General features: G+C 42.1%; 1 protein-coding gene across 3 annotated transcripts in view; it reads right to left on the minus strand.

The window, feature by feature from the left end:
• The window catches only part of LOC139570296 (leucine zipper putative tumor suppressor 2 homolog), a 42741-nt gene that overhangs the window by 15889 nt on the left and 13550 nt on the right, over positions 1-13302 (minus strand). The window contains exons 1-2 of one of the 3 annotated variants that reach the window (XM_071392067.1): positions 4565-4584; positions 4173-4293 (exon numbers count right to left, since the gene is read on the minus strand). The exons of 1 other annotated variant lie outside the window; for it this stretch is intronic. The gene's annotated coding sequence lies outside the window, so the exon portion shown is untranslated. Of the gene's footprint in view, positions 1-4172; positions 4294-4564; positions 4585-13302 lie in introns of those variants that run through there. One more of the 3 variants, XM_071392065.1, reaches the window with a different exon arrangement.

Here is a 13302-nt window from a genome sequence, read left to right on the forward strand (position 1 = left end):
TGTTCAACTCATAAGATAAATACATTTCCTTTTTATTAAAGATTATTCGGGATTTTGGCAAAGAGGCCCTTTATCTACTTCCCCAGAGTCAGATGAACTGGTTGATACCATTTTTATGACCCTACGTGCAGTTTGAACGAAGTTGCTAACTACTGCAATTGCTAACTAATGTTAGCATAATGACTGGAAGTCTATGGTATCTGCTAGCACTCTAGCAGATACCCATAGGCATCCAGTCATTGTGCTAACGCTAGTTAGCATTGGCTCATGAAACTACCTTCATACTGGACACAGAGACATAACAATTGTACCCACGAGTTCATCTGACTCTGGGGAAGTAGATAAAGAGCCTCATTGCCGGGGGACGTGCTACAGACAAGCAACATAACCCTTCACAGTTCATAGCAGGGTCCCACTTCAGTCAGTCACAGTGTGTTACAGTTTCTTAATGAAGCCTCGACAGACAGTGAGATCCAAACACCTACTGACAGTCCCTGTTTTCAGCCTGTCTGTTTCCAGAGAAGTTATATTATACTCCTCCAGGCAGACACCATTCAGCCTCAACCCTGACCTGCAAATCCTCCATCTGGCCATAATCAATGAACAACTGTTTCAATCAATGTTAAGCTGTCTGACAGAGTAGACTAAAGTAGGGTAGCTAGAGAAGTAGGCTACAGCACATACATCTCTCTCTCTCAAAAGTCCTACAAGTGGGTCACACACTGCTCAGTGGTCTGCTTGTGTCCTTCATACAGTGAGGTGTTGAATAGGTAGAGCTCTTCACTCACCTTGAGGGAAACCAAAGTGAGGCTGGGAGAGGGGTGTAAAGCAAGGTGACCCCTGGTATTGGTCCAATCCAGTACTATAAGAGCTCTAAAGTTGTCTGCAGGAGACTGGATAACAAGAATCCCCCCGTGAGTGTCCAGACCGGGTGACAATTAATCATGGGCCCAGTCGCTCACCAACCTCTCTGGCACCAATTGACATTGTGTCTCACAGCATTATTGCATGAGAAGGTTTCTGCTGGAGCCAGACCCTATTGGAAAAATCTGACAACCCCATAGTAGAATAATTGTATCTATTTACCTAGTCCAAATCAAATCAAATTGTATTGGTCACATACACATGGTTAGCAGATGTTATTGCGAGCGTATCGAAATGCTTGTGCTTCTAGTTCCGACAGTGCAGTAATATCTAACAATTCCACAACAGATACCTAATACACACAAATCTAAGTAAAGGAATGGAATAAGAATATATAAATATATGGATGAGCAATGAGAGCGGCATATGCAAGATGCAATAGATGGTATAAAATACAGTATATACATATGAGTTGAGTAATGCAAGGTATGTAAACATTATTAAAGTGGCATTATTAAAGTGACTAGTGATCCGTTTATTAAAGTGGCCAATGATTTTGTAGGCAGCAGCCTCTCGGTGTTAGTGATGGCTGTTAAACAGTCTGATGGCCTTGAGATAGAAGCTGTTTTCCATTCTCTCGGTCCCAGCTTTGATGCACCTGTACTGACCTCACTTGTTGTGTGTTCTATGCAAGAAAAATGTTTCTTGAGGCGCATTCAAGTTACGAGTGCCATAGGGAGGGAATTCCCAGAATATAGTATAGTTAACTAGCCAGCTAGCTTTGTAGCCATAGATAGTTAAACAATGGAAGGTGCACTAAGTAGCTAGCTGGTTGAGGTTTTCCTTTGGTAACCAGGGCAGATGAAAGCAACATTCACCTCCACAAATGCTATTTACATTGATATCTATACTGAATGAAGCAGTTAAGGGACCTCATAGGCACCCTTAACTTTTACACTTCATTTAGGGGGGGGGGGAATTCACCTTAAAATGTTTTATGCAACGGACTTAAAGTTAAGGAAACTTTAAGGGAAAAGATGAGGGGAAAATTAACTTAAGGTGTTTTATGTAACCTAGGTCCAGTTCCCGTCTCCACACACTCTCAATGTGCGCGTGGCTGGTAGGCTTATGTCTGCCTGGCCGCAATGCAACACAACTAGCTCCTAGGTTTTTAAAAAGTGGATTATCTTGATTTAAAATGTTTCCCCATCCGCAATGTAATTACTCTGAACCGTGAACCGACCCACGGGTTGACAGAATGTTTTCAGTCTACCCGCCTCAACTGTGGGCATCCAAACCGATGCAGGACTGATTAGCTCAATAGGGTAAATGCAGATTGGCAACCCCATGCATCAACCTATTTATGCATAGCCACTATGCTGCGTCAGTTGGGCTAGAGGTGAGTATGCTTATTGTTGCTAATAGCATACCTGATATTATGAACCATGCAAAAGCTATATGCATGGTCCAATATGTTACAATAATAAATCATTTTACCATTGTTATTTGGCTCATTTCTGGAGGTGGAAATGATACTTTAGATGGTGTCAGCATAATTTCATCCAACAGGTTAAACAAACACCTCCATCATGACTTAGTTGGGAGGAGATTTTCGATGTACTGATTCCATGGCACATGGTTTAGGAACTGATACACAAAACGCCACCTGACTCAAATCTTAAAATATTTATACAAAATTCTTCTATATATATGGGATACAACCATCATAGTTCTGCAGATTTTGCTGCGAAGTGACAGAATCATTAGGTCACTTGTTTTGGTACTGCCCATATGTAGCTTGTTTAGGTCATAGGTTCAGCAATGGCTGAAAACTTTAAAAACATTTACTTGGAGCCAACTCTGCAGATGGCACTGCTGGGTGATTTGAAAAGTCATAGTCAACTGATTATTATTATATTATTGCTCTTAGCAAAAATGTTTCTTTAATTTACAATCTGTAGAAACTAAGAGAATAGAAATGTTCAGAATTTTTGTGAAACACAGCGGAATAATATATGGCAGCTAGAAATCAAAACTGGATGGTCTTCAGAGATAGATGGGAGCGGTTGATGGTAATGAAACGATGCAGACAATTACATTGATAGAAGTCACAATCTGCAATATTAAATCTGATCTACCCCTTAAAAACAAAAACAAAAATGTTCAACCCCCCCTCCATAGTCTGTACTTGGGACATTTAAGGTATTACCCAGGACAAATGCAACCTGCCAACTCGGTGTACCCATCTGGCTGTTCCTCTATTATATTTTCATAACAAGGGCTCCTGTCTGTGGCCAACAGAAAGCTAGGTAATCCATCAGTGTCTGGTCTGCTATCGCTGCATGGGGTCATCACTCCCAGGGGGAGCCAGAGCTAAACTTGCCTCAAACAACCTCTCAACCAACCCTCTCCCAAAAATCCCTCTATGTCACCAATCACTTAGCCTAGAAATTCTAAACTAGATTTCCAAGGCTAGTACCGTAGAAATAGAATTCTATGGCTGGTATTGTACCAATCAGTCAAAATGCTCCAACAAATAAACCAAGCCAGATGTTTACCGCTTTGCACTTCCTTTAAATCGCTTTACACTGAAGTTGACGAGAAAAAGCTATTGGCATTAACCGGAGTTGCCTTTGTGGATAAAAAAATTAGTAAATCACTATTGTAAGAGCTCTATTACATCTGTACAGTATTCACTTAGCAGACGCCTTAGTTACTCACACACACACTCAGACTTACAGTATTGTGTGCCAAAGAGATTAGGGGTTACGCCTCGATCTTAAGAGTTACAGCAGTTACAGGGTGGTTAAGTGACTTAATGCTTACTTCAAACAGCTGGAATTAGGTCATGTACGAGGATACAATTGCTCGACTTCAAAATTGACTTGGTAACACTTTACTGAAAGCCCACAGGCATAATGCATTCTACAAAATATCATAAGAACATATAACACCCTTAAATTGTCTTAGTATGATATACATAGGTCCGCAATAGCCCCAACGCTGCTGTGTCTTCTATAACACTTCTATCCGAAAGCACCCTTAGAAACAGAATGGTTCCAAACTGTTTCTGTTATGAAAGTATAAAGACAATTCAAAGCAGCTGTGAGCTCTAAAGTAACATTGCCACAGAGAGTCAATCTCAGTAGTAATTTGAGAATGTTTCCAGAGTCTAACTTCAAGGTAGAGGACAAAATGAAGATGCGTGAAAGCCAGAAAGCCATCGCTTTCTAGGAGAACCAGCTGAGTAATGGAATGGTAAATTGACAGTATAATCAGAAGCACATTGGGTTCTTGAGCTCGCTCACCTCTCAATGGCAGCCGGTCTTCAGCTTCTGGGGGCCTGAGAGAATTAGGGGGAACGGGTCGGCTGTGCATCCCAGGGACTCACTGTCGCTGTTGGGCCTCTACTCCCTCTCTGCTCCTAGACTACAGAAGCAACCAGAAAGAAAGATTTGAAGTTAGCAAAACACAGGACCTTAGCTACAACTGCTACAGTACCAACGCAGAGCTGGAAGATCTGAAGGGTCACAACTGAGTGTGTATACTACACCAGCATGTAAGGTGGAAGTAGCCTTTCCAAGGAAAATCAGAGTCATCATGTTAATACTTGAAGGGTAGGAAGCATTAGTTTTTCCTCACCAATGTAAACACACTCATGTTAATACTTGAAGGGTAGGAAGCATTAGTTTTTCCTCACCAATGTAAACACAGTGTGGTCAAAGACTTAGTAACGGAGTTGTAGTCACAATCTGGTTACCTATAAGTACAAACACAGTTATGTTTTTGGGTTACGACATATTTATTATCTCATTTCCGGTTATCTTCTCAAAGAATTTGCTTGTAAGTTGGCTGAACATTTTATTGAAACCTGTCGTCATGAGTGCAAACAATTTGTTTAATTTGAAGTTAGAGTTTACATTATAGGGAATAGGCTGGCTTGCCGGGTCCTCCATATTACATCACCCCCCTGAAAAACCTTTTACGACACGACTACGGCATTCTGATCTGTCTTATGTAATGACCTGAAAGATGGCGAAGTGAGGTGTAACTTTGCATTGGCACTTTTGATGTGTATACTATTGCAAATCCACATGTAACATGTGGTTACGTTTTGCTGCCTACCCTGATTCAGGAGGGGTTGGGTTAAATGCAGAAGACACATTTCTGAATGCATTCAGTTGTGCAACTGACTAGGTATCCCCTTTCCCCTTCCCATAAAGGAGGAACGCAGAGGGGAATTCCATGCCAACTTAAGAGAACACTTCTTACGTTTGCCCTCATTTACGACTGAGTAATACTTAAACTTTGACCTCTCCACTATGTTCATTAGTAATCTCTAAAGCACTTCTGTCCCCAACTCTTTTGTCTTCCTCTGAGTGCCAGAGTATGGGTGAAACTCAAGACAGTCCGGCAAACAGAGAGCTTCCAATGGGAAATAAAGCCCTCTGGTTGCCATGGCAGCCTGCTCATGAAGCGGATTCCTCCCAGCAGCCTCTTGGACTGGGGCCCCGTTCCAATACTTTGATAATGCATCCTTCATTCCTTAATTTCTTTATGCGGCAACGTGGGACAAACTTGCGGTGAAACTTATGCTGGACAAAGCATTCATATGTGAAAGCAGCCATTTGCGACCACACTGCTCTGGCTGACTATCTGTGCCAGGTTCATAATAGGGAGGGTATTTGAAATGATTTTACTTTTAGAATAATATTATTAACTTTTCAGATATACCCCAAAGAATATTGTAGAAAATGCTCTCGACTAATCAAAATGATGCAAATGGCAGAGGTAAACAGCGAACATGTTTTTTTCCAGGTAATTTTGGCTTACAGCTACAGTTTAAGATTATAGAACGGATTCTGAATCATAAAGGTTTTCTGGTGAGTGTTTTCCATTGAACTGTGTCAGGTATTGTGGAAACACCATTAGGTGCGCGCCTGTAATTGCTATTTTAAGAGGGGAAAATAGCATACCGATGTCAGGACAGACTGGAGGGCTAAATGCCCAGCAGTAGCTCAACACACCGTTATAAAAACTACATTCAAAGGTTTGCTGTTTTATTCAATTAAGAATTTCAAACGTCATGGTATATCCTTGTAGGTAACTGTTGGATTCTAGCTTGAAATATACTTATTCATGTTCAAGTTATTACTTTACATGTACAAGGAATGTATATGTTAGGGGTCAAGGAAGGGTAAAGAGGAACTTGGTGTGTGGAAAGTTACGGTGAGAGAAAAGGGGAACAGAGTTTATGACCCAGGTCTGTTGAGTAAGGTGAACAGGAGGTCACTGATAAACATCATGGAGAAGTCACCAGGTAACCAGGAACTGCCCGACTGAAGACAACAACGCAACATTTCAAATCAAATTTTAATTAGTCACATGCGCCGAATTCAACAGGTATAGTAGACCTTAGTGAAACTCTTACTTACGAGCCCCTAACCAACAATGCAGTTTAAAAAAAATACGGATAAGAAATAAAAGTAACAAGTAATTAAATAGCAGCAGTAAAATAACAATAGCGAGACTATATACAGAGGGGTGCCGGTACAGAGTCAATGTGCGGGGGCACCGGTTAGTTGCCCCCTCTTTTATACCGCTGCTACTCTGTTATCATCTATGCAGTCACTTTCATAACTCTACCTGCATGTACAGTGGGAAGAAAAAGTATGTGAACCCTTTAGAATTACCTGGATTTCTGCAAAAATTGGTCATAAAATGTTATCGGATCTTCATCTAAGTCACAAAAATAGACAAACACAATCTGCTTAAACTAATAACACAAACTATTATAATTTTTCATATTTTTATTGATCACACCGTGTAAACATTCACAGTGCAGGTTGGAAAAGTATGTGAACCCTTGAGTTTATTAACAGGTTGACCCTGCTTTGACAGCAATAACCTCAGGAGGAATATTGGACCATTCCTCTTTACAAAACGTTTTCAGTACCACAATATTCTTGGGATGTCTGGTGTGAACCGCTCGAGGTAATGCCACAGCATCGCAATCGGTTTGAGGTCAGGAATGACTGGGCCACTCCAGAAGGCCTATTTTCTTCTGTTCAAGCCATTCTGTTGTTGATTTACATCTGTCTAAAGGGTTGTTGTCCTGTTGCATCACCTAACTTCTGTTGCGTTTCAATTGGCGGACAGATATCAAGACATTTTGCAGGAGAATGTAAGGCTAAACTTGGGAATTCATTTTTCTGTTGATAGCAAGCTGTACAGGCCCCGAGGCAGCCCCAAACCATGATGCTCCATCCACCATACTTTACAGTTGGGATGAGGTTTTGATGTTAGTGTGCTGTGCCTTTTTTTCTCCACACATCGTGTTGTGTGTTCTTTCCAAACAACACAACTTTAGTTTCATCTGTCCACAGAATATTTTGCCAGTAGCGCTGTGGAACATCCAGGTGCTCTTTTGCGAACTTCAGATATTTTTGGGGGACAGCAGTGGCTTCTTCCGTGGTGTCCTTGCATGAACACCATTCTTGTTTAGTGTTTTACGTATTGTAGACTTGTCAACAAAGATGTTAACATCTTCCAGAGATTTCTGTAAGTCTTTAGCTGACACTCTAGGATTCTTCTTAACCTCATTGAGCATTCTGCACTGTGCTCTTGCAGTCATTTTTGCAGGACGGCCACTCCTAGGGAGAGAAGCAACCGTGCTGAACTTTCTCCATTTATAGACAATTTGTCTTACCGTGGACTGATGAACATCATGGCTTTTAGAGATACTTTTGTAACTCTTTCCAGCTTTATTCAAGTCAACAATTCTTAATCTTAGGTCTTCTGAGATCTATTTTGTTCCAGGCATGCTTCACATTAAGCAATGCTTCTTGTGAAGAGCAAAATCTAATTTTGTGAGTTTTTTTACAGGGCAAGACAGCTCTAACCAACAGCTCCAATCACGTCTCATTGATTGGACTCCAGGTTCTGATTTCTGACTCCAATTAGCTTTTGGAGAAGTCATTAGCCTAGAGGTTCACATACCTTTTCTAACCTACACTGTGAATGTTAAAATGATGATTCAATAAAGACAAGAAAAATACAATGTGTGTTATTAGTTTAAGCACACTGTGGTTGTCTATTGTTGGTGACTTAGACTTAGATCAGGTCAAATTTATGCAGAAAGGGTTCACATACTTTTTCTTGCCAGTGTGCATGCAGGTAGAGTTATTAAAGTGACTGCATAGATGATAACAACCGAGAGTAGCAGCAGTGTAGAAGAGGAGGGGGGGGGGGGGGGGCAATGCAAATAGTCTGGGTAGCCCTTTGATTAGGAGTTCGGGAGTCTAATGGCTTGGGGGTAGAAGCTGTTTAGAAGCTTCTTGGACCTAGATATGGCGCTCCGGTACCGCGCGGTAGCAGAGAGAGTAGTCTATGACTAGGGTGGCTGGTGATACCAGGCAGTGATGCAACAAGTCAGGATGCTCTCGATGGTGCAGCTGTAGAAGCTTTTGAGGATCTGAGAACCCATGCCAAATCTTTTCAGTCTCCTGAGGAGGAATAGGTTTTGTCGTGCCCTCTTCACGACTGTCTTGGTGTGCTTGGACCACGTTAGTTTGTTGTTTATGTGGACACCAAGGAACTTGAATCTCTCAACCTGCTCCAATGCAGCCCTGTTGATGAGAATGGGTGCCTGCTCGGTCCTCTTTTTCCTGTAGTCAACAATCATCTCCTTTGTCTTGATCACATTGAGGGAGAGGTTTTTGTCCTGGCATCACACGGACAGGACTCTGACCTGCTACCTATAGGCTGTCTCGTCATTTTCGGTGATCACTGTTGTGTCATCGCCAAACTTAATGATGGGGTTGGAGTCGTGCAGTCATGAGTGAACAGGGAGTACAAGAGGGGACTGAGCACGCACCCCTGAGGGGCCCGTGTTGAGGATCAGCGTGGCGGATGTGTTGTTAGGCAGTATTGGGCAACAGATAGCACTTCTGAGAAGTTACACCCCTAATCTCATCTTGACATAAATGCCTGTTTGTTTGTGTGCAAAATGTGCTTGCAGCTGAGGCACCCAGTCAGAAAAATAAACTGGGTTTAAGCTTTTTCTAGTTGTCCATTTGAGGTTTTACTCTGTTTGTTCAGAACCTAACGTAACAATGTCACAAGGATCATTTAAATGTAATTTAGACAAAGCTTTTTCATTGTTAAAATAGGTGTGAAAAATGAACATGAATCAAATACTAAAGTCCTTTCGGATATTCTATTAATCAATTTACAGTATCCATCCCTAGTTCATTATAGGGCATAACGTTGGAGGAATGTTAGGATATCAACATGCCCAGCCCCCCCGTTCACAGGCACATAAATCTTTTGGCTTGCCCTCAATTGTCTCAAGGCTTAAAAATCTTTAAACTGTCTCCTCTCCTTCATCTAAACCAATTGAAGTGGATTTAACAAGTGAAATCAATAAGGGATCATAGCTGTCACCTGGATTCACCTGGTCAGTCTATGTCAGATGTTCGTAATGTTTTGTACACTCAGTGTACAGTGTATATCCTGGATATTTGCAGGATCAGAGATGTTCGCTAAGCCCTCGTGTCACGACTTCTGCCGAAGTCGACGACTCTCGTTGTTCGGGCGGTGCTAGGCGATCGACGTCAGCGGTCTTCGAGCCATCATTGATCTACGTTTCATTTTCCATTGGTTTTGTCTTGTCACGCACCTGGTTCCAATCCCATTCATTAATTGTTGTGTATTTAACCCTCTGTTTCCCCTCATGTCCTTGTCAGAGATTGTTTATTGTTATGTTCATGTTTTATGGATTGGTGTGCGATGGGTTCTTGTACCCACATTTATTTTATTATGGACTTTGGTTTTGGAGTTTGTTAAGTTATTAAAATACTCCATTTATACCAAGGTTAATTCTCCTGCGCTTGACTTCCCTGCCACCTACATACAAGACGTGACACCTCGATTCTTCTATTACAAGTGGAGGAATATTGCAATTTGTTCTTCGGCTTATTTATTGACTTTTTCCTTAAGCCAGGCAGAGTAAATATGTTGGTAACAGATGGAAGTGTTAAGAAAACTGTGGCTTCCCACATGTAATGCAGCTCAAGCCACATGACGATAAACTGGCTTCAGAAATATCACACTGTGGCAATATAATGCCAGTGTTGGATAACACCACATTGGATACACAGTGTGTGGGAGGGAGGTGCTACAAGACATATTGGATGATATGACAACATAATAGTAACTCCTGGAGGTTGATAGTTGGCCCACACGGACCATTAACAGGTGCTTAGCTGTGCCAGCCCTCTCTCAACTCCTACTCTGAATCGATTGGAAGCAGTAATCCACGTTATTGCCCCACCAGCTGCCAGATAGAGGGGGATTAAACTCCATGCAGAGAGAGAGAGAGAGAAGAGAGCGAAAAGAGACTGCGAACCCTCTGTTCACCATTTCATTACATTATTAATCTGCTGAACAGGCACCCTCACAGACAGCCATCGATAACACTAACCTCTCAATGACCTGTTCAGTGAGCCATTACCACGACAGACCTTTATTGCAGGCTACCTTGGGGTGGCAGGTAGCGTTGAGGTTAAAGAGGTGGGCTAGTAAACAGAGGGTTACCAGTTCGAATCCCAGATCTGTCAGGAGTGTAGGATGGAGGATAGCTGGAGATCGCTCTCACTATCTCCAATCTGTTAAAATATCTTATTGAAGGGAGAGGTTCACAGGTTCATATTCAAGGGTGCACTTGGATACGTAAACTGTATTGATTGATTTTGTGAAACACTAAGGGTGTTTGCAAGGCCTTATAAACCTAAAAAGGGGAATTATTTGGTTAATGCTCTGTTTTGCAAAGTCATGAATAATATGGTACCCAATTGCGCCTTTAGTGTGAATAAGTAGCTTTGTTTCAAAAAAATAATCTCTTTGGGCCATTGTCCTGTTGAAAAACAAATGATAGTCCCACTAAGAACAAACCAGATGGGATGGCATATCGCTGCAGAATGCTGTGGTAGCCATGCTGATTAAGTGTGCATTGAATTCTAAATAAATTACAGTGTCACCAGCAAAGCACCATCACACCTCCTCCTCCATGCTTCACGGTGGGAACCACACATGCGGCGATCATCCGTTCACCTACTCTGCGTCACACAAAGACACAGCGGTTGGAACCAAAAATCTCAAATTTGGACTCATCAGACCAAAAGACCGGTGGAAATCTGTCCAAAGCTCCTGTTTTTTGACCCAAGCAAGTCTCTTCTTATTATTGGTGTCCTTTACTAGTGGTTTCTTTGAAACAATTTGACCATGAAGGCCTGATTCACGCAGTCTCCTTTGAACAGTTGATGATGTGTCTGTTACTTGAACTCTGTGAAGCATTTATTTGGGCTGCAATCTGAGGCTGGTAACTATAATGAACTTATCCTCTCCAGCAGAGGTAACTCTAGGTCGTCCTTTCCTGTGGTGGTCCTCACGAGAGCCAGTTTCATCATAGCGCTTGATGGTTTTTGCGACTGCACTTGAAGAAACTTTCAAAGTTCTTGACATTTTCCGAATTGGTGTCTTAAAATAATAGACTGACGTTTGTCTCTGCTTATTTGAGCTGTTATTGCCATAATATGGACTTGGTCTATTACCAAATAGGGCTGTCTTCTGTATACCACCGCTACCTTGTCATAACACAACTGATTGGCTAAAACGCATTAAGAAGAAAATAAATTCCACAAATTAACTTTTAACAAGGCACACCTGTTAATTGAAATGCATTCCAGGTGACTACCTCATGAAGCTAGTTGAGAGAATGCCAAGAGTGTGCAAAGCTGTCAAGGCAAAGGGTGCCTACTTTGAAGAATCTCAAATATAAAATCTATTTTGATTTGTTTAACACTTTTTTACTACATGATTCCATGTGTTATTTCACAGTTTTGATCTCCTCACTATTATTCTACAATGTATAAAATAGTACAAATAAAGAAAAACCCTGGAATGAGTAGGTGTATCCAAACTTTTGACTGGTACTGTAAGTATTCAGACTCTTTGATATGAGCCTAGAAATAGAGCTCAGGTGCATCCTGTTTCCACTGATCATCCTTGAGATGTTTCTACAATTTGATTGGAGGCCACCTGTGGTAAATTCAATTGATTGAACATGATTTGGAAAGGCACACACCTGTCTAAATAAGGTCCCACAATTCACAATGCGTGTCAGAGCAAAAACCAAGCCATAAGGTTGAAGGAATTGTCTGTAGAGCTCCGAGACAGGATTGTGTCAAGGCACAGATCTGGGGAAGGGTACCAAAAAATGTCTGCAGCATTGAAGGTCCCCAAGAACACAGTGGCCTCTATCATTCTTAAATGGAAGTTTGTAACCACTAAGACTTCCTAGAGCTGGCCGCCCGGCCAAACTGAGCAATCGGGGGAGAAGTGCCTTGGTCAGGGTGGTGACCAAGAACCCGATGGTCACTCTGACAGAGCTCCAGAGTTCCTCTGTGGAGATGGGAGAACCTTCCAGAAGGACAACCAACTCTGTAGCACTCCACCAATCAGGCCTCTATGGTCGAGTGGCCAGACGGAAGCCACTCCTCAGTAAAAGCCACATGACAGCCCGCTTGGAGTTTGCCAAAAGGCACCTAAGGACTTTCAGGTCATGAGAAACAAGATTATCTGGTCTGATAAAACCAAGATTGAACTCTTTGGCCTGAGTGCCAAGCGTCACATCTGGAGGAAACCTGGCACCATCCCTACAGTGAAGCATGGTGGTGGCAGCAACGTGCTGTGGGGATGCTTTTCAGTGGCAGGAACTTGGAGACTAGTCAGGATCGAAGCAAAGATGAACAGAGCAAAGTACAGAGAGATCCTTGATGAAGTCCTGAGTGCTCTGGAGCAGGTTCTCAGACTGGGGCAAAGGTTCTCCTTCCAACATGACCACAACCCTAAGCAGACAGCCAAGACAACGCAGGAGTGGCTTTGGGACCAGTCTCTGAATGCCCTTGAGTGGCCCTGCCAGAGCCCGGACATCTCTGGTGAGACCTGAAAACACTGTGCAACGACGCTCCCCATCCAACCTGACAGAGCTTGAGGGGATCTGCAGAGGAGAATGTGAGGAACTCCCCAAATACAAGTGTGCCAAGCTTGTAGCGTCATACCCAAGAAGACTCAAGGCTGTAATCACTGCCAAAAGGTGCTTCATCAAAGTACCGAGTAAAGGGTCTGAATACTTATGTAAATGTGATATTTCAGTGTTTCATTTTTTTATACATTTGCAAACATTTCTAAGAAACAGTTTTTGCTTTGTCATTATGGGGTATTGTGTGTCGATTGAGGGAAAAAACAATTTAATCAATTTTAGAATAAGGCTGTAATGTAACAAAATGTGGGAAAGGTTAAGGGGTCTGAATACTTTGGATGCACTTTATAGTATTTCCGACCAGTAACTAATAACATACTGAGGATGTGATGTAC

The sequence above is a fragment of the Salvelinus alpinus genome, chromosome 3 (assembly GCF_045679555.1).
Source record: "Salvelinus alpinus chromosome 3, SLU_Salpinus.1, whole genome shotgun sequence".
Taxonomy (NCBI): Eukaryota; Metazoa; Chordata; class Actinopteri; order Salmoniformes; family Salmonidae; genus Salvelinus; species Salvelinus alpinus.